This window comes from Mercenaria mercenaria, chromosome 15, assembly GCF_021730395.1.
Source record: "Mercenaria mercenaria strain notata chromosome 15, MADL_Memer_1, whole genome shotgun sequence".
NCBI classification, from domain to species: Eukaryota; Metazoa; Mollusca; class Bivalvia; order Venerida; family Veneridae; genus Mercenaria; species Mercenaria mercenaria.
Genome location: NC_069375.1, coordinates 14,104,396 through 14,119,879, shown reverse-complemented (window position 1 = coordinate 14,119,879; position 15,484 = coordinate 14,104,396). Strand labels below are relative to the sequence as shown.

Below are 15,484 nucleotides of genomic sequence, written 5' to 3'. Positions count from 1 at the left end.
GTGACCCAAACGGGGCTCGAACCCACAACCCCTGGGTTGAGCGGCCAACACCTTAACCACTAGCTTGTAAACCATGAAATGCCCCCCTTCCAGCCCGATAAATTCAGTAGTTGCACAAGGAGCAGGAAGTATTTGGTCACTGTGCTCTGTATGTTTGACGATCTGACCTCAAATCAATAGTTATGGACATTTATCATAAGTGACCTCCATATCAAATTTGACCTTAAACCAAAGCATTCTCTAGTTATTTGGCAAAACAAGTTCTACTTTTCTGGGTCAATGTGACCTTGAACTTTAACCTAGAGACCTCAAAATCAATAGGGGTCATCTGCTGGTCATGATCAACCTCCCTATCAAGTTTGGTGATACTAGGCCCAAGCGTTCTCAAGTTATCATCTGGAAACTGTTCAACTGCTCTGGGTCACTGAGACCTTGACCTTTGACCTACTGATCTCAAAATCAATAGGGGTCATCTGCTGGTCATGATCAACCTCCCTATAAAAGTTTGTTATCCTAGGTTAAATCATTTTCAAGTTATTATCCGGAAACAGTTTCACTGTTCCAGGTCACTGTCACCTTTACCTTTGACCCACTCATCTAAAAATAAATAGGAATCATCTGCTGGTCATGACCAACCTCCCTATCAACTTTCATGATCCTAGGCCAAAGCATTCTTGAGTTACCATCCAGAAAACATAGACCTGTTCTAGGTCAATGTGACTTTGACCGTAGACCTACTGACTTCAAAATCAATAGAAGTCATCTGCTGGTCATTATCAACCCTACTAAGTTATGTGATCTAAGGCCCAAGCATTTTCAAGTTATCGTCGAGAAACCATTTAACTGTTCACAGCTCAGTTGAACAACTTTAGTAGAGTCACACAACAAAAATACCTGTGAAATCAGATTAAAAAATTTTCAGCATATTCTAACAGGAACTTTTAAGGTTCCCACTGTATACATGTAGGAACCATACATGCATGTCCTTATAGCCTCGTAAGAGAATGAATAGATGTTCTATTTCCACTGGGCCACATATGTTCCCATGTGTAAGCATGGATGGATAACAAGAGCTGTCACAGGAGACAGCGCGCTCGACTATTTCGATGCTGGATAGTGAAACTGGGTACATCTGAGGAAACTAGAGCTGTCACTAACTGGAGTGTTTAATGACTCCAATTGTGGATGAAGATATTGCACAATAGCCTGAGTCTATGTCAAAAATATCAACTTAAAGTAATAAGAGAGGTAAAGATAAAATGTATCAAAACACTATATAAGTATATCCTAAGCAAAAAGGGGCATAATTCATTAAATATTGGTGCCAGAGTTATGCACCTTGCATCATATAGTGTGGGTGATGATGTTAAACAACTATTTTAAGTTTGAATCAAATTCATTCTGACAGTAATAACAGAGACAGAGTGAAAGTGCATCAAAACTTTAACCTAAAATTCTAAGTAAAAAGAGGGAATAATTCATGAAAAATTGGTCCCAGAGTTATGCACCTTGTGTCATATGATAAGGGTAATGATGTTTAACAATTTTTAAGTTTGAATCAGATCCATTCAGTAATAACAGAGATAGAGCGAAAGTGCATAAAACTTTAACCTGAAATTCTAAGTAAAAAGGGGAATAATTCATGAAAAATTGTGCCAGAATTATGCATCTTGTGTCATATGATGTGGGTGATGATGCTGAACAACTTTTTAAGTTTGAATCAAATCCATTCAGTAATAACATGGGTAGAGTGAAAGTGCACCAAAACTTTAACCTAAAATTCTAAGTAAAAAGGGGGAATAATTCATGAAAAAATGGTGCCAGAGTTATGCACCTTGTGCCATATGGTGTGGGTGATGATGTTGAACAACTATTTTAAGTTTGAATAAAATCCATTCAGTAATAACAGAGAAAGAGTGAAAGTGCATTAAAACTTTAACCTAAAATTTTAAGTAAAAAGGGGAAATAATTCATGAAAAATTAGTCCCAGAGTTATGCACCTTGTGTCATATGATAAGGGTAATAATGTTGAACAATTGTTTAAGTTTGAATCAGATCTATTCAGTAATAACAGATCAGAGTGAAAGTGCATAAAACTTTTACCTGAAATTCTAAGTAAAAAGGGGAATAATTCATGAAAAATTGTGCCAGAGTTATGCATCTTGTGTCATATGATGTGGGTGATGATGTTGAACAACTATTTTAAGTTTGAATCAAATACATTCAGTAATAACAGAGGTAGAGTGAAAGTGCACCAAAACTTTAACCTGAAATTCTAAGTAAAAAGGGGAATAATTCATGAAAAAATAGCACCAGAGTTATGCACCTTGTGTCATATGATGTGGGTGATGATGTTGAACAACTATTTTAAGTTTGAATCAAATCCTTTCAGTAATAACAGAGATAGAGTGAAAGTGCATCAAAACTTTAACCTGAAAATCTAAGTGAAAAGGGGGGATAATTCATGATATACTGGTGCCAGAGTTATGGCCCTTATGTCAGATGATGTGGATGATGATGAGGAATAAGTATTTCAAGTTTGAATCAAATCCATCTAGTAATTACAGAGATAAGCTGAAAAAAGAGAAAGTGTAAAAAAAACTTGAACCAAGGTGGGGACACGGAAAGACGCCGACGCCAGGGCGAGTAGGATAGCTCTCCTTATACTTCGTATAGTCTAGCTAAAAACTACTATCACACTTGTGGTGTGGGGAATAATAAATAGCTTTATAAACTTACTTTCAATACCAGTAATGTAACAGCCTTTTTATAATCCTTTCAATCAGTCAGCTAACTTGCTCAACATGTACAACAAGACACTTCCAGTCAGCAGCTGGAAAAGTAACAAACATTTTGCAACATTCATGTATAAAAAAGACTCAAAATGCTTATTTAAAGTTTAAAATTTAGTCCCTGACACTATACATTCAGTCTGCTAGGTAACTCCCTATTTCTCTTATGCAAATCCTACCATGACAAACAACAACCCATATTTCTGAAATGCTCGGTGTATAACTTTCTTTCTCTGATTCCTGCAGCAACAGTTTCATGTCCCTATTGACTCATCTTTAACAATTGGGGACGAGATTTGTTAGCAGAAGACTAGTCAAACAGGGACTTGCTTTTTAGGAGAGGTCTCACCCTGAGTCAAATGGGGTCCAGACATGATTTGTTAGCAGAAGACCTCTACACAATGTTTTATGCCAAATATGTAGGCCATGACATTTAAAGGAGTTCATCACAATATTTTGTGCGCAGCTCAATCGCGCAGCAAGCGATAACCACTGTAAAGTTCAGGATTCGCCGCCAAAAGTGCATAATTGTCGGATATGCAGCGCACTCGCGCAAAAATATCGTATGTACTGACAATATAGGTCGTGCATCCATATTTTACCTTTAGAAGTGATGGTGTTTTATTTGAGGAGTAGCCGTAGGAAGTGCTGGAATCGAATCCATTGTGGACAGCCAATTTGAAAGTAAACTATTTCGTCCTGTAATGATGCAGCCGATTCCAAGTCAAATAAAATTCCAGAAAACCTTAAGATATATCTCCTTCAAGTTCAGATGTGACTTCCTAAAAATGTTGTTATACTGTTTGTGCCCCATCCCGCATTTTACGTAGTAAGAAGACCAGAGTTATGGCCCTTGACAGTCAAGTTGTACATAAAGGGTCTAAACATTTGTGTCGCATGTAACTCAAAATTAAATGCGCAAAGAGTCATGAAACCACATAAGAATTAAATTCAGCATGCGAACTTGTGTACCAGTGCTTTTATTTGAGGTTTCACTCAGTAAAAACGGATTTATGTCCCTTGACGTGGTCAAATATATACGTAAATGGCATGTGAAAGCTTGTGTAGCACGTATCTCAAAAAGTATTTGACCTAGAGGCATGCAACCTTAAAGGAGCATTATTCCGCATGTGAGTAAGAAAAGTGGTTAAGAAACTGATAATAACATTGTGTAATTTGTCTTGTAAGTGATTTTCTCAGTTTCAGATACTTTCGACATCTGTCAAGAGTAATTTTTCTGAGTTAATATATCTATTTGTTGACATTTTATGCATAGTTATAGTGGTTTCATTAATTGTGATGCATAAACAGTAACATCAGAGTGAAACTTTGCATAAATAGTTGTTTGCAGTAGTTTTATTATGACATGTATGTATTGTTTCTTCAGACAAAAATACCGATTTGGTGTTCTTAATAAACTTTGAATATTGAAAAAAGAAGCACGGGTACCTATCATTTTTATTTTTCATTTTAACTTGTCATACATTAATCTAAAAATATGCAAAGTTACAAAAAAATCTGTCCGCTAAAAATAATTGTGATAAACATCTTTAAGATAGGAAGACTTTTATAATGCTTCTTACATAAGTCTATGTAAAACAAGTGACCTCAATGGGCAGAGACAATTCTGACCCAAGGGGCAAAATCTATAGAAGCTTGGTATAGGATCATTAGATTATGCAGACAATACTACATTCGTACATACCAGATGTCTCAATGTGAAATAAAATTTTGCTGGTTTTTTTTTTATCTATATGCTTGCGGCTCAATTTTTCGATCCCGTGACACCATTTATGTGGGATTTAAAAAGATCTAGCCAGTTTATTCTATATGTTATTTTATAGTTTGCTTGAAAGCAGTGATCTAGCAGTTTACTTGTAGTAAATTATTACATCAAAATTACTAACACTTCGCCTTAACAGAAATATATATTAATTACCAGTAATTATTTAAGTACTTAAAGATGAAAATCTAAAATAGTTGCTGTTAAAACGATAGTATTTAAGTTACTTAATTAAAGAAAATTACTTACTTATTTAGAGAAAAACCACTATGAATTTAGTAAAACTCTTAGGTTAAATATATAGCCAAAAACAAGAGCTGTCACTATTAGTGACAAATGGCCCCTGAAGCATGTCCAAGAATGCTACAGTTGTCTGCACAAAATAGGCCAGAATAGATTAGGTACAAATCATTTTGTGACCTTGACCTTGACCTGAGAGACCCAGGTCATAAGCGTGACACACCTTCTTAATTTGGTTAACATTTATGTCAAATTATTTTCTAACCCCATGATAAATTGCAGTTATGGACCAGACAAGAAACGGACCATGTTAACCTTTGACTTATAAGTGTGACCTTGACTTTTGAGCTAGGGGTCTGGGTCTTGCGCATGACATATCGTCTCTTTATGGTAAACAAATATGCCAAGTTTTTTTAAAATCCCTTCATGGATGGCAGAGTTCTGGACCGGACAAGAAACAGACCTTGTTAATATTTGACCTCCAAGTGTGACCTTGACCTTGAGGTCAAGGGTCTAGATCTTGCACCGGACATGTTGTCTCACTACAGTGAACATTTAAAGTTGTTTCAAAATCCCTCTATGGATGGCAGAGTTACAGTCCGGACAAGAAATCGGACGCACACATACACTCACAGACGGACAGTGCGATTTTAATATTCGGGGACATAATAAATACAAAATAAATAAATAAATAAATTATTAATTACTAAATCCTAAGAGAGTGTTTCAGTTGTTGTCAGTCAAAAATATTCCTTATAGCATGAAGAAAAGGCTAAAAAATTCTACTGAGGTAAACTCTCCCAAAATGCATTCAACCATAAAGTACATTCTGATGGGTCAGCATCTTTTTGATAAGCCATTCAACATTTATCTTACAAATCAGCTATGACCTTGACAATGTTCATGTAAAATCTTTGTCCATAACCTAAAAATAGCTCAATGTTCTTTCACAACAGCTCATAATGAGTCACTAGCTGATGAAAACAAATTGAAAATATGCAATGATATAAAATGCAGTTTGTAACTTATTAGGTTAACTGAAAGTACTGATGACTATGAAGTGTATAAGCAATAATAAAGTATCACTTTACTGACAAATTAGCAGTCTTTATGCCCTTAATAGACTAGCTAAATGTCTATACTAAACTTAAATACATGTACTATATTATGTGATTTAATATAAACATTTATGTTAAAATATTAGACTGTTAGATCATATTGTGCAATACTTAAACTATGTATTATATAATTTCATGCTGTAAAAATCCAAGTTTACAATTCAGTCTTGCAGCTTCTGAAAATAATAATTTTAAACCTGTCTTATAATAGGGGACAATTTTAATGACTGACAATGGATACTAGACCATCCACCTATACTAATAGTTTACCTTGAACAAAGTTTAGGTGTGGTAATAATTAAAACAGATGCATCAATACTTGTAGTTTCTGGAAAGAGACAGTGCATAAAAATTAAATTAACTCCCTTCACTCATAAAATTGAATTTTTATTTTCTATTTTCATGCTGCCTATGTATGAACAATAATCAAATAGGAACTATCAAGGTAACTGAATTTTATCTAACACAAAAATATAACAAGAGGGCCATGATGGCCCTATATCGCTCACCTGTTATCACTGCACTTGAGGACAAGAAGGTTCTCAGAAAAAATAGCTAAGTCCAAAGGACAGGAACAACCAAGGAAAGAAAGTTAACCAAAAAGAAAAAAAAATTCTTACAAGATACAGATATGTCAAAATACACCTAAAAATTGGAGGTACCATCCATGTTGTACCACAGAAAAGTGGTCTCAGTTTTTCCCTACGGCCAATAATAAAAAAGTTACTAAAAATAAGCTATTTATAGTAACGTAAAAGGGAAGTAATTAAAAAGAAAATTATTGTAAGTGAACAAAAGAAGGATCTGCCAAATAAATCTGTTGATATAAATGAAATTTCAGATCAGTATCTTCACTAGTTACGGAGATATACCCATTTTAATTTGAAATAAAGGGAGGTAATTTGACAAAAAATCTGTCCAAAGTTATCTACCCTGATTGGCTCAGTCCAACTAATGACAATAATGAAATTTCAAATAAGTGCTATAAGTACTTACTGGTACAAATCCATTTTGACTACAATCAGGGGAGGTAATCAGATATAAAATAACTCTGGAACCTACGATTGGATCTGATTTGTCATGGAATCCAAGATTTATTGTTGTTGAAGATATTTTGGAAGTTTGTATCAAATAAAACCATAAATGAAGTCTCTATATGGCTACAAAAGCCAATTTTGGACCTTTAAGGGGCTATAACTCTGGAACCCATGATGGAATCTGGCCAGTTCAAGAAAGGAACCAAGATCTTGTGGTGATTCAAGTTGTGTGCAAGTTTGGTTAAAATCAAACCATAAATGAAGTTGCTATTGTGCAGACAAGGTCAAAATAGCTAATTTTGGCCCTTTCAGGGGCCATAACTCTGGAACCCATTATGGGATCTGGCCGGTTCTACAAAGGAACTGAGATCTTATGGCAACACAAGTTTTGTGCAAGCTTGATTAAATTCCAATCATAAATGAAGCTGCTATTGTGCAGACAAGGTCAAAATAGCTAATTCTAGCCCTTTCAGGGGCCATAACTCTGGAACCCATAATGGAATCTAGCCAGTTCAAGAAAGGAATCAAGATCTTATAGTGATACAAGTTGTGCGCAGGTTTGGTTAAAATCAAATCATAAATAAAGCTGCTATTGTGCAGACAGGGTCAAAATAGCAGATTTTGGCCCTTTCAGGGGCCATAACTCTGGAACCCATAATGGGATCTGGCCAGTTCAAGAAAGGAACCGAGATCTTATGGTGATACAAGTTGTGTGCAAGTTTGGTTAAAATAAAATCATAAATGAAACCACTACCGTGCAGACAAGAAATTGTTGACGGACGGACGCACGCACGCACTGACGACGGACGAAGGGTGATCACAAAAGCTCACCTTGTCACTATGTGACAGGTGAGCTAAAAATTACTGCTCAAATCTACTAACTAAATGTTCTTTATTCATCATTTACAGCACAAGAGTCATCTTACACCCCAGGGTGGAGTTTTCTGACACTGGAGAAAACACAGAAATCCCTGTCTGTAATGCAAGAATTTTAACTGGAAAATAAGAAGGCCATAATGGTATTATTATTATTATCATACCAGATTTATATAGCGCCCTTTTCCTGATATACATATTCAAAGGCGCTTTACATATAATAAACGAAGCCTTACAGGGCGTAAAATTCATCCTCTACTAGTACAGACACAGGGCGATCTGACCAGAGGGACAGAGTAAGATAAAGCCCCCAGAACAGACAGAGAGAAACCCTTTTTAGATACAGGCCTGGCCCGATAACTTAGCCTAGCTCTTTGCAAATAGTCTGGTTATTTCAAGTGTCAGGTGTATAGCACCTATACACACGAATCTGTCTTTCCAGGGAAGATCCAGTACAGGCTCTTAATTTAGGTGGGAGACACACAAAAGAAATTTCCAGTGCATGGACCAGGATTCGAACACTGTACCTCTGGACTGACAGTCAAGACTTAGTGTGTTACCACCAGCCAACCTATATGATGACATAGGAATCTAAGACACAAATAACTTTGCCATATAGGGCAAAGAAGCTCCACCCTAAGGCAGCCATATTTAAATAAAAAAGAACGATTCTAAGATATTTGGTAGATAGTTTTTTAAGGAAAATTTCTATACAATTATTTCTAAACTCTACCAGCAGTTTCTGAGAAAAAGATTGTTAAAAGTTTTTCCTTCAGGTTGCCATGGCAATCAGAATTCTGCATGGGTGACCTAGATGTGAAGGAATCATCAAAAGAATATTTCTGTGAGGTATGGATGACACTTGTTTAGTTGTTTAGAAGGAGAATGTGTTTTTAAAGACCCTGTGGTCCAGGGACAACAAACAGATGAAAACATCACATTTAATAATTGTCCTTAGTTGAATATTTTGTATTATTTTCATGAAAATCAGAGCTACTTTGATACTTTGTGAAGTCAAAGACCATAAAACTACTAATTCCTCTGTCTACAGCAGTTTTATCATTAAGTATACCTTAGTCTTAAACTGGTATAATCCTTACCCTGTTTCTATGAAATCCATTCAAAGTCATAAACAAATCAAACTAGTGTGCACACAACAATCTGAGCTTCTTGGTTTGTCAATGCCATGCTGCAGCAAGATCTATCTCACAGATTTCTCTGCAAAATAAAGATATTTCCTCATATATATATATAAAGAATATAAATCGCTATTTACCATCCAAATTAGTTTACAAACCTGCATCACTTATATTTCAAATGTCAAAAACATCATCGATTAATAATTTCTGTACAGCTTTTATTTCTTAACTACAAAACATTAAACAGCAAAACAATTAGGACATTTTTTCTTTATTTCTAAGGTAACAAATTTACAGTTCTAACTTTTGTAAAGGAATAATCCTCACACAGCAGAGATACAGACTGTGCATGAAAAATGTCCTTAAATTGACACTGACCTTCAAGACATGGGTCTGAACTTTGTACACAACACATTGTCTGATACTGGCAAATGTTTTGCCATGCTAATTGAACATCAATTCATACAAAAATAGACAGACATGATGGCCCTAGATAGCTCAACTGAACTTCACAGCTCAGCTGAACAATTTTAGTAGAGAGTCACACAAGTAAAATACCTGTAAAATCAGTTTGAAATTTTGCCAGCATTTTCTGACAGGAAGATTTTTAAGGTATCCTCTTCATACATGTAGGAACCACACATAGAGGAAAATGTTTTGACAATTTAAATAGTTTGAACATACTGGTACAGGGTCATTAAAGAATTCTATGGAATTATTCCAAAATTAGACAAGCAATGACTATTGAAAAACTTTCTATTTATAGGTCAGGTGATCATGTTTCAATGTTTGCAAATTTTCTTCTTCAGCTTGGTTATACTTTGAAGTCCCCCACCTGGAATGGAAGGAATAACTTACTCTATGGAAAAAGTTCCACTAAAGCCCATGCTACCTGGTATAACAAGAACACATAACAGACTGGGCACATCTCCCTATCCAAGTAAATAACCCCATTCAGTGAAAAGTGGAGCATACCTTCATACTGAAAGTGAAACAGAGTTATGAAACAAAGAGTATTTCATGCAAGATCATCACAATAAACAAGTGTGTCTTAAGTTTCAATGAGCTTACATACAAAATATGGAAGGGGACATAGACATCGACAGCTGAACATGGACACAAACAAATGGAAGAGTGCATTAATTTACTTAACCCATCTACATGTATATGGTAGACAAGCTTAAAACTAGTTTATCATGTAGCAACAGCATTTGTGTGGGTTTTTTTTGGTTGTTTTTTTTTAAACTGAGTTACCTCCCTCCAACTGTAAAATCTGTTTTACATAAAATTCAGATTTTTTTTAAGAAACTGATTGCATATATTCAGTATTTATCTTAAGTGCAGCTTGATTAGTTAATAAATGATTCTAAACACCAATTATCTTCTTACTTTTTAAATGTTTTCTATGACTGCCATACACATGTTTCACTCATACACCATGTAGAACAAAGACCTGCATCTCTTTACATCTGAACTTCATGGTCTGTAGCTATTCTGCACAAATTTCACTACAAAAAAAAACAGGCATTTTTCACAATGTTTAATGAAGCCAAAGGCATTCTAGACGCACATTTAGATAGTTTTTGCACCATTCAGACAAACTGCCAGGCATTCAGTCAGAGTAAAACTGTGTAAAAGATAAATAATAAGCACCCTGTATGGCATTTTATACTTAAGGGTTGCAAATCTGTAACTAGTTAGATACCTTCAATAAATCAAAGGTTCTATGACAGTAATAAAATCACTTAAGTATCTCTACAATGAGAATACAAGGGCAGGTAATATGTTGAATAGAGTCTGAGAAACAACTACATGTAATATCTTCTTCTGTCAAGTCTGTATTTCAGTATTCCTCATGGACAGACTCTGTTCAATCTAGTCTGCTATTATGCTGCTTGGTTAATGTTCTATGCTTCCAAAGTATCTTTTCACAGATTTCATTGATATATCCAGGTATATATTCCAGGTATGCTGCTTTCACATGATATACCCAGGTATATATTCTAGGTATGCTGCTTTCACATGATATACCCAGGTATATATTCCAGGTATGCTGCTTTCAGTAAAAAAGCCATAAAAAGGGTAGATATGAACAGTTTGACATGTGCATTGCTCCCAGGTCCATATTTCTTTTTCAAAACAATATTTCCTTATCAATGATTGGTCGTCTTTTGGGCAAAAGATTAATCTTTCAGAAAAACCTTACTTCAAAGCCCAGTACCAAACCGTTTACACATCATGAACGGGCAATGGCGTACAAAACGGTAGTGTTTTCTCTGTCCGAATAAATCCCACACATTTTTCGAACCAAAGTCTCCCCCTAAAACACACCAAGCACACAGTGCCAGTTTAAAATAACGTTATAACCGTTCATAACAGACTAAACACAAACTAACAAGACCAAAAATCAAGTTCAATCCTACTTTGTTACTTACAAATTTGCTATTTTACTTTTTCGCTTTCGGAAATTACCTTCGCCTGCCATGATTACCGTTGACAAGACAGTGGTTGTAAAGAATGTTTTCACTGGCGGAGACAGTTTACGTATTTCAAACGTAGCGATAAAATCCAAAGAGTACCCGAATATAAACAAGCAGCGATGGCTCACGAAGATTATTTACCAAATTCAAATAAATAACAACTGGTAAGTAATTAAGTAGAATTGAACCTTATTTTTAGTCTTGTTAGTTTACATTTTGCATATTCTGACTGCTTGTAGCGCTATTTTTAACTGACATGGTGTACTTGATTTGTTTTAGGGGGGGAGACTTCTGTGCGAAAAATGTGTGGGATTTATTCGGATGGAGAAATCGATCACTATCGTTTCGTACGTCGCTGCTCGCTCGTGATGCGTAAACGGTTTGGAACTGGGTTTTAAAGTAAGGTTTTTCTGAAAGATTAATCTTTTGCCTAAAATGTGGCCAATCATTGATAAGGAAATATTGTTTTGAAAAAAAAATACGGACCTGTAAGCAATGCACATGTCAAACTGTTCATATCTACCTTTCTCATGGCTCATAATTTGTCACAGGAGCAAAATTTTTTTCAAAATGGCTTTTTGTCATTTTTTTCCTAAGAAAACATTATAACTGTAATAAATTTAAGTGTATATGGCTCATCAACCCATACTGTATCCTAGGTACGTTACTGCCACCTGTGCCTCTGACTGTAAAATCTGCTTTACATGAATTTCTGATTTTTTTATGAAACTGATTACATATAACTCTTTAAAATTAGGTAAGGGATTGTTCTCTGAAAAAGGCCTAGCTTTGTGTTTGAACTAACAATATTTAGTTCTGGCTCTTTTATAATTTCATGAGCGTCTACCTACAGAGATTAATTTTCGACTTCAAAATAGCAAAATGCACACAAAAACATTTAAATATACCTATATTAAAATATTCCTTAGAAACTCCTTAATAAATCGTAAATTGTATGATACCTATTATCAAAAATAAACTTGAAGAGATTTAATGCCGACCATGTTGACTTCCTTTCCCTTGCAACATCTGTACTAGTCTAAATAATGAGACCTCGGGCAGACCGATTTTACATTTTGATATTTTACGTGGAGGCGGATATCGACAGGTCAAGAAAATATAACGATATTCAACTCTCCAGTACAATTATCTGGACTACATCTGTACAAATGGCGGATACGTAAAAAGGGGAGGTAATTATCACATGAATCAACTTAACTTAAGGTAAGTATCCGTCACAGATGTTGACGGATCTTGATAAACCGCCAGATGTAAAGACCTAAATAAACACACAGACACTTTGGGGTCAGAACCTGTCCCCCTTCCCAGTCCGACCCTGCCAACCTTCAGCCAATATATTTTCATCTTTTAAATCAAACTGAGCACATGTCTCAATCATACAACAACTTCATAAGTTTGCATGTACGGTGCAAGCCCGTAGGAAGCATTTTCAGATTGGGCGTGTGTGTGTTGGAGTGGGGGGAGGGGGGGGGGGGCAAACATTATAAAAATCAGCCGACTGAAATTGAAAAGAAGGGGACTAGCTAGGGGGCATGATTTTGAAATTTAGCGCTTCATTTCCTGCATTCTGTGGCATTTTTAATATACCCCATATTTTGACATTTTCAAATGAATACAGTATAATGAGTATAGTATAAAACCCTTCACCTTTTTCTCGGGCTTGGGCCCGACGAAGAAACGCTTTTCTAAGGCCCTTTTAAAATTTTACATGTTTTCTGTTTTGATTTGACACTAATAAGGTTAACAATACAATTATAAAACTGCATGTCTGGTGACAGGTCATAGCTAAAATGGACTCGCTGTCAAAAAATAATTAATTGCTAAGATAATTACCATAATCGGTCAAATTATTGGCAGAATTAACAGGAATTCGAAATAGTGGTTGCGGTTTTCCCGGAGTATTTGTACAATTCAATAACTTTAAGGATTTGCAGAATGATGCACGTGTAAGAATACCTTGAGTCAATTATTCTTTAACTTTTATATGAAGTTGGCGTTTCCGAGCAGGAAGAATAACTGGCGCAATCAACCGTACCTTCAGCTTCAGACAGGCAGTATTTGTAGAGAATCTTTTTGTAGAAACCAGCTATTACTTTCTATTCAACTTTTGGCGGGCTGATGGTGAGCTAACCCTTTTCAACAGAATCCTCAGACATTAAGTAAATACTATAGAACTTGTTCAAGATTGGTGTAGTGCAGCCTCGGCAGGTAATAGACTAGATATAAGATAGACTGCAGCATCACTTGTATTAATTGGAAGGGATGAAATTTGCTATGAAGTCTTTTTCTGGAAGCGTTTGAGACTTGTTTAACATGATAGTTTCCAATCCATATAAAAGTATGGGGATTACATATGTGTTCAGTATCACAAATGCAGTGGTGGGAGCTTGACCTTTTGTATGCAAGAAGACTGTATAACGTTTTGTGCGATTTTTGAATACATGTATTATGATCTGTATTATGATCTATTTGTGTGTAACCAGTATTGACTAGAATGGTTGCAAACTCCAACACAGTGTTACTTCCATTTATCAATACAGTAGATTGTTTGACAATATTCCTGCGCAGATGTTGGAGTGTTTGAACGGTTCATTCGGTTTACAACGTAATCCTATGGGTGTTTGCTTTTTAGCATGTTTGTGCACATTTCGAAGATGACAACAGATACTGGTATTATTTTTGGTAATTTTAAGTTCATAGTACCTGAAAAATTAGATTAGACAGTAAAACACGTTTTCGTGATGATATCAATCTCAGGGATCCGTCACATGCAATGATACAGAGATTTTTTCTTGATTCTCTAGATATGGTTTATATGTGATTTTTATCTCGAATTTCATTAAAAAAACATTTAAAAGAAAGTTTACACCTCTATCATAGCATATGACGAATCCCTGTGATATCTATCAATACAGGTAGGCAAGTAAGAAACAGAACAGTACTTGCGTTGCTTTTCGGACGATATTTGAGAAAACCCGAAAAATCGTATGAAAAACGCCTGCTTTGTCTTAAGAAGTAGCTACTTGAATATAAAGTGTTTCCATAATTTCTCGATCCCCAAAAGCACCGTATATTTTGCGATCTTCCCAGAAAAAAAAACTGACAAAACTTTCCTTTACTCGTTTGACTGTATACGCTGGGAGCTAGCGTTAGGTTTTCGGACGATATTTGCGAAAACCTGACTTAGAAAATACGCCTGCTTTGTATTAAGAAGTAAGCACTGTATATGATACCAAAGCTGACAAAACTTTTCTTCACTCGTTGGGCAGGACTGTACACACGGGACTGCGTTGCGTTAGGTTTTCGGACGATATTATCTGACAGGATACTGCAACTGTAAAACTGGCCAACGAAGTGTAAATGTCACGTGCATCTGAGCCATAGGTTCTTGTGCATTGAACATACAGATAGTATTTTGAGAAAGAATGAACAATACTATAGCGCCTTGTCGACGATCATTGGTCGCTATTGTGTGTTCTGGGACACATAATTTTAATAAATATCTTATTTATTTTTCTGTTCTAACTGTTCATACTGTTGTAGAGGCCACATATGAATAAATTCATATAAACGTATCGTTTCTGACGACTCTTTTCTTTGTGTTCTCCCAAATTCTTCGTTAGTAACAACTTCCGTGTACATGATGCATTCTTTACACACATATTCTTATTAACTTATAGTCATCACAATGTCACAACATTATTGATAGCAACTAGCCTTAAATTTTATGGAAAGACCCACCCAATGTTTATTTAAACGCGATTTAAATGCATTTACTGAGGGTGCTGACACTACATTATCAGGTAATTCATTCCAGGTATCAACTACTCTTTCATGGGCGTAGGAGCGAGTTTAACATTGGGGGGGCCAAACATTTCCGACAAGGGAGGGGGTGGAGGGGGGGGGGATGCGGCAAGGTATCTCCGGTGCATTATTCATGACAAAGCCTCAAAGCCTTGTACAGGGGCCAAATAGGCCATTGGCCCCCTCAAGCCTCT

The 15,484-nt window shown here is 35.7% G+C and overlaps 1 long non-coding RNA gene across 9 annotated transcripts in view; it reads right to left on the bottom strand.

Moving 5' to 3' along the window:
* LOC123547505 (uncharacterized) overlaps positions 1 to 12,538 on the bottom strand; it is a 38,734-nt gene extending 26,196 nt beyond the window's left edge. For 2 of the 9 annotated variants that reach the window (XR_008367342.1, XR_008367344.1), the window contains exons 1-4: positions 10,375 to 11,033; positions 9,844 to 9,967; positions 8,947 to 9,064; positions 2,740 to 2,833 (exon numbers count right to left, since the gene is read on the bottom strand). This is a non-coding gene — a long non-coding RNA (uncharacterized LOC123547505). Of the gene's footprint in view, positions 1 to 2,739; positions 2,834 to 8,946; positions 9,065 to 9,843; positions 9,968 to 10,374; positions 11,035 to 12,427 lie in introns of those variants that run through there. The other 7 variants (XR_008367338.1, XR_008367341.1, XR_008367340.1 and 4 more) reach the window with 6 other exon arrangements.
* Between the last annotated feature and the right edge of the window lie 2,946 nt (positions 12,539 to 15,484).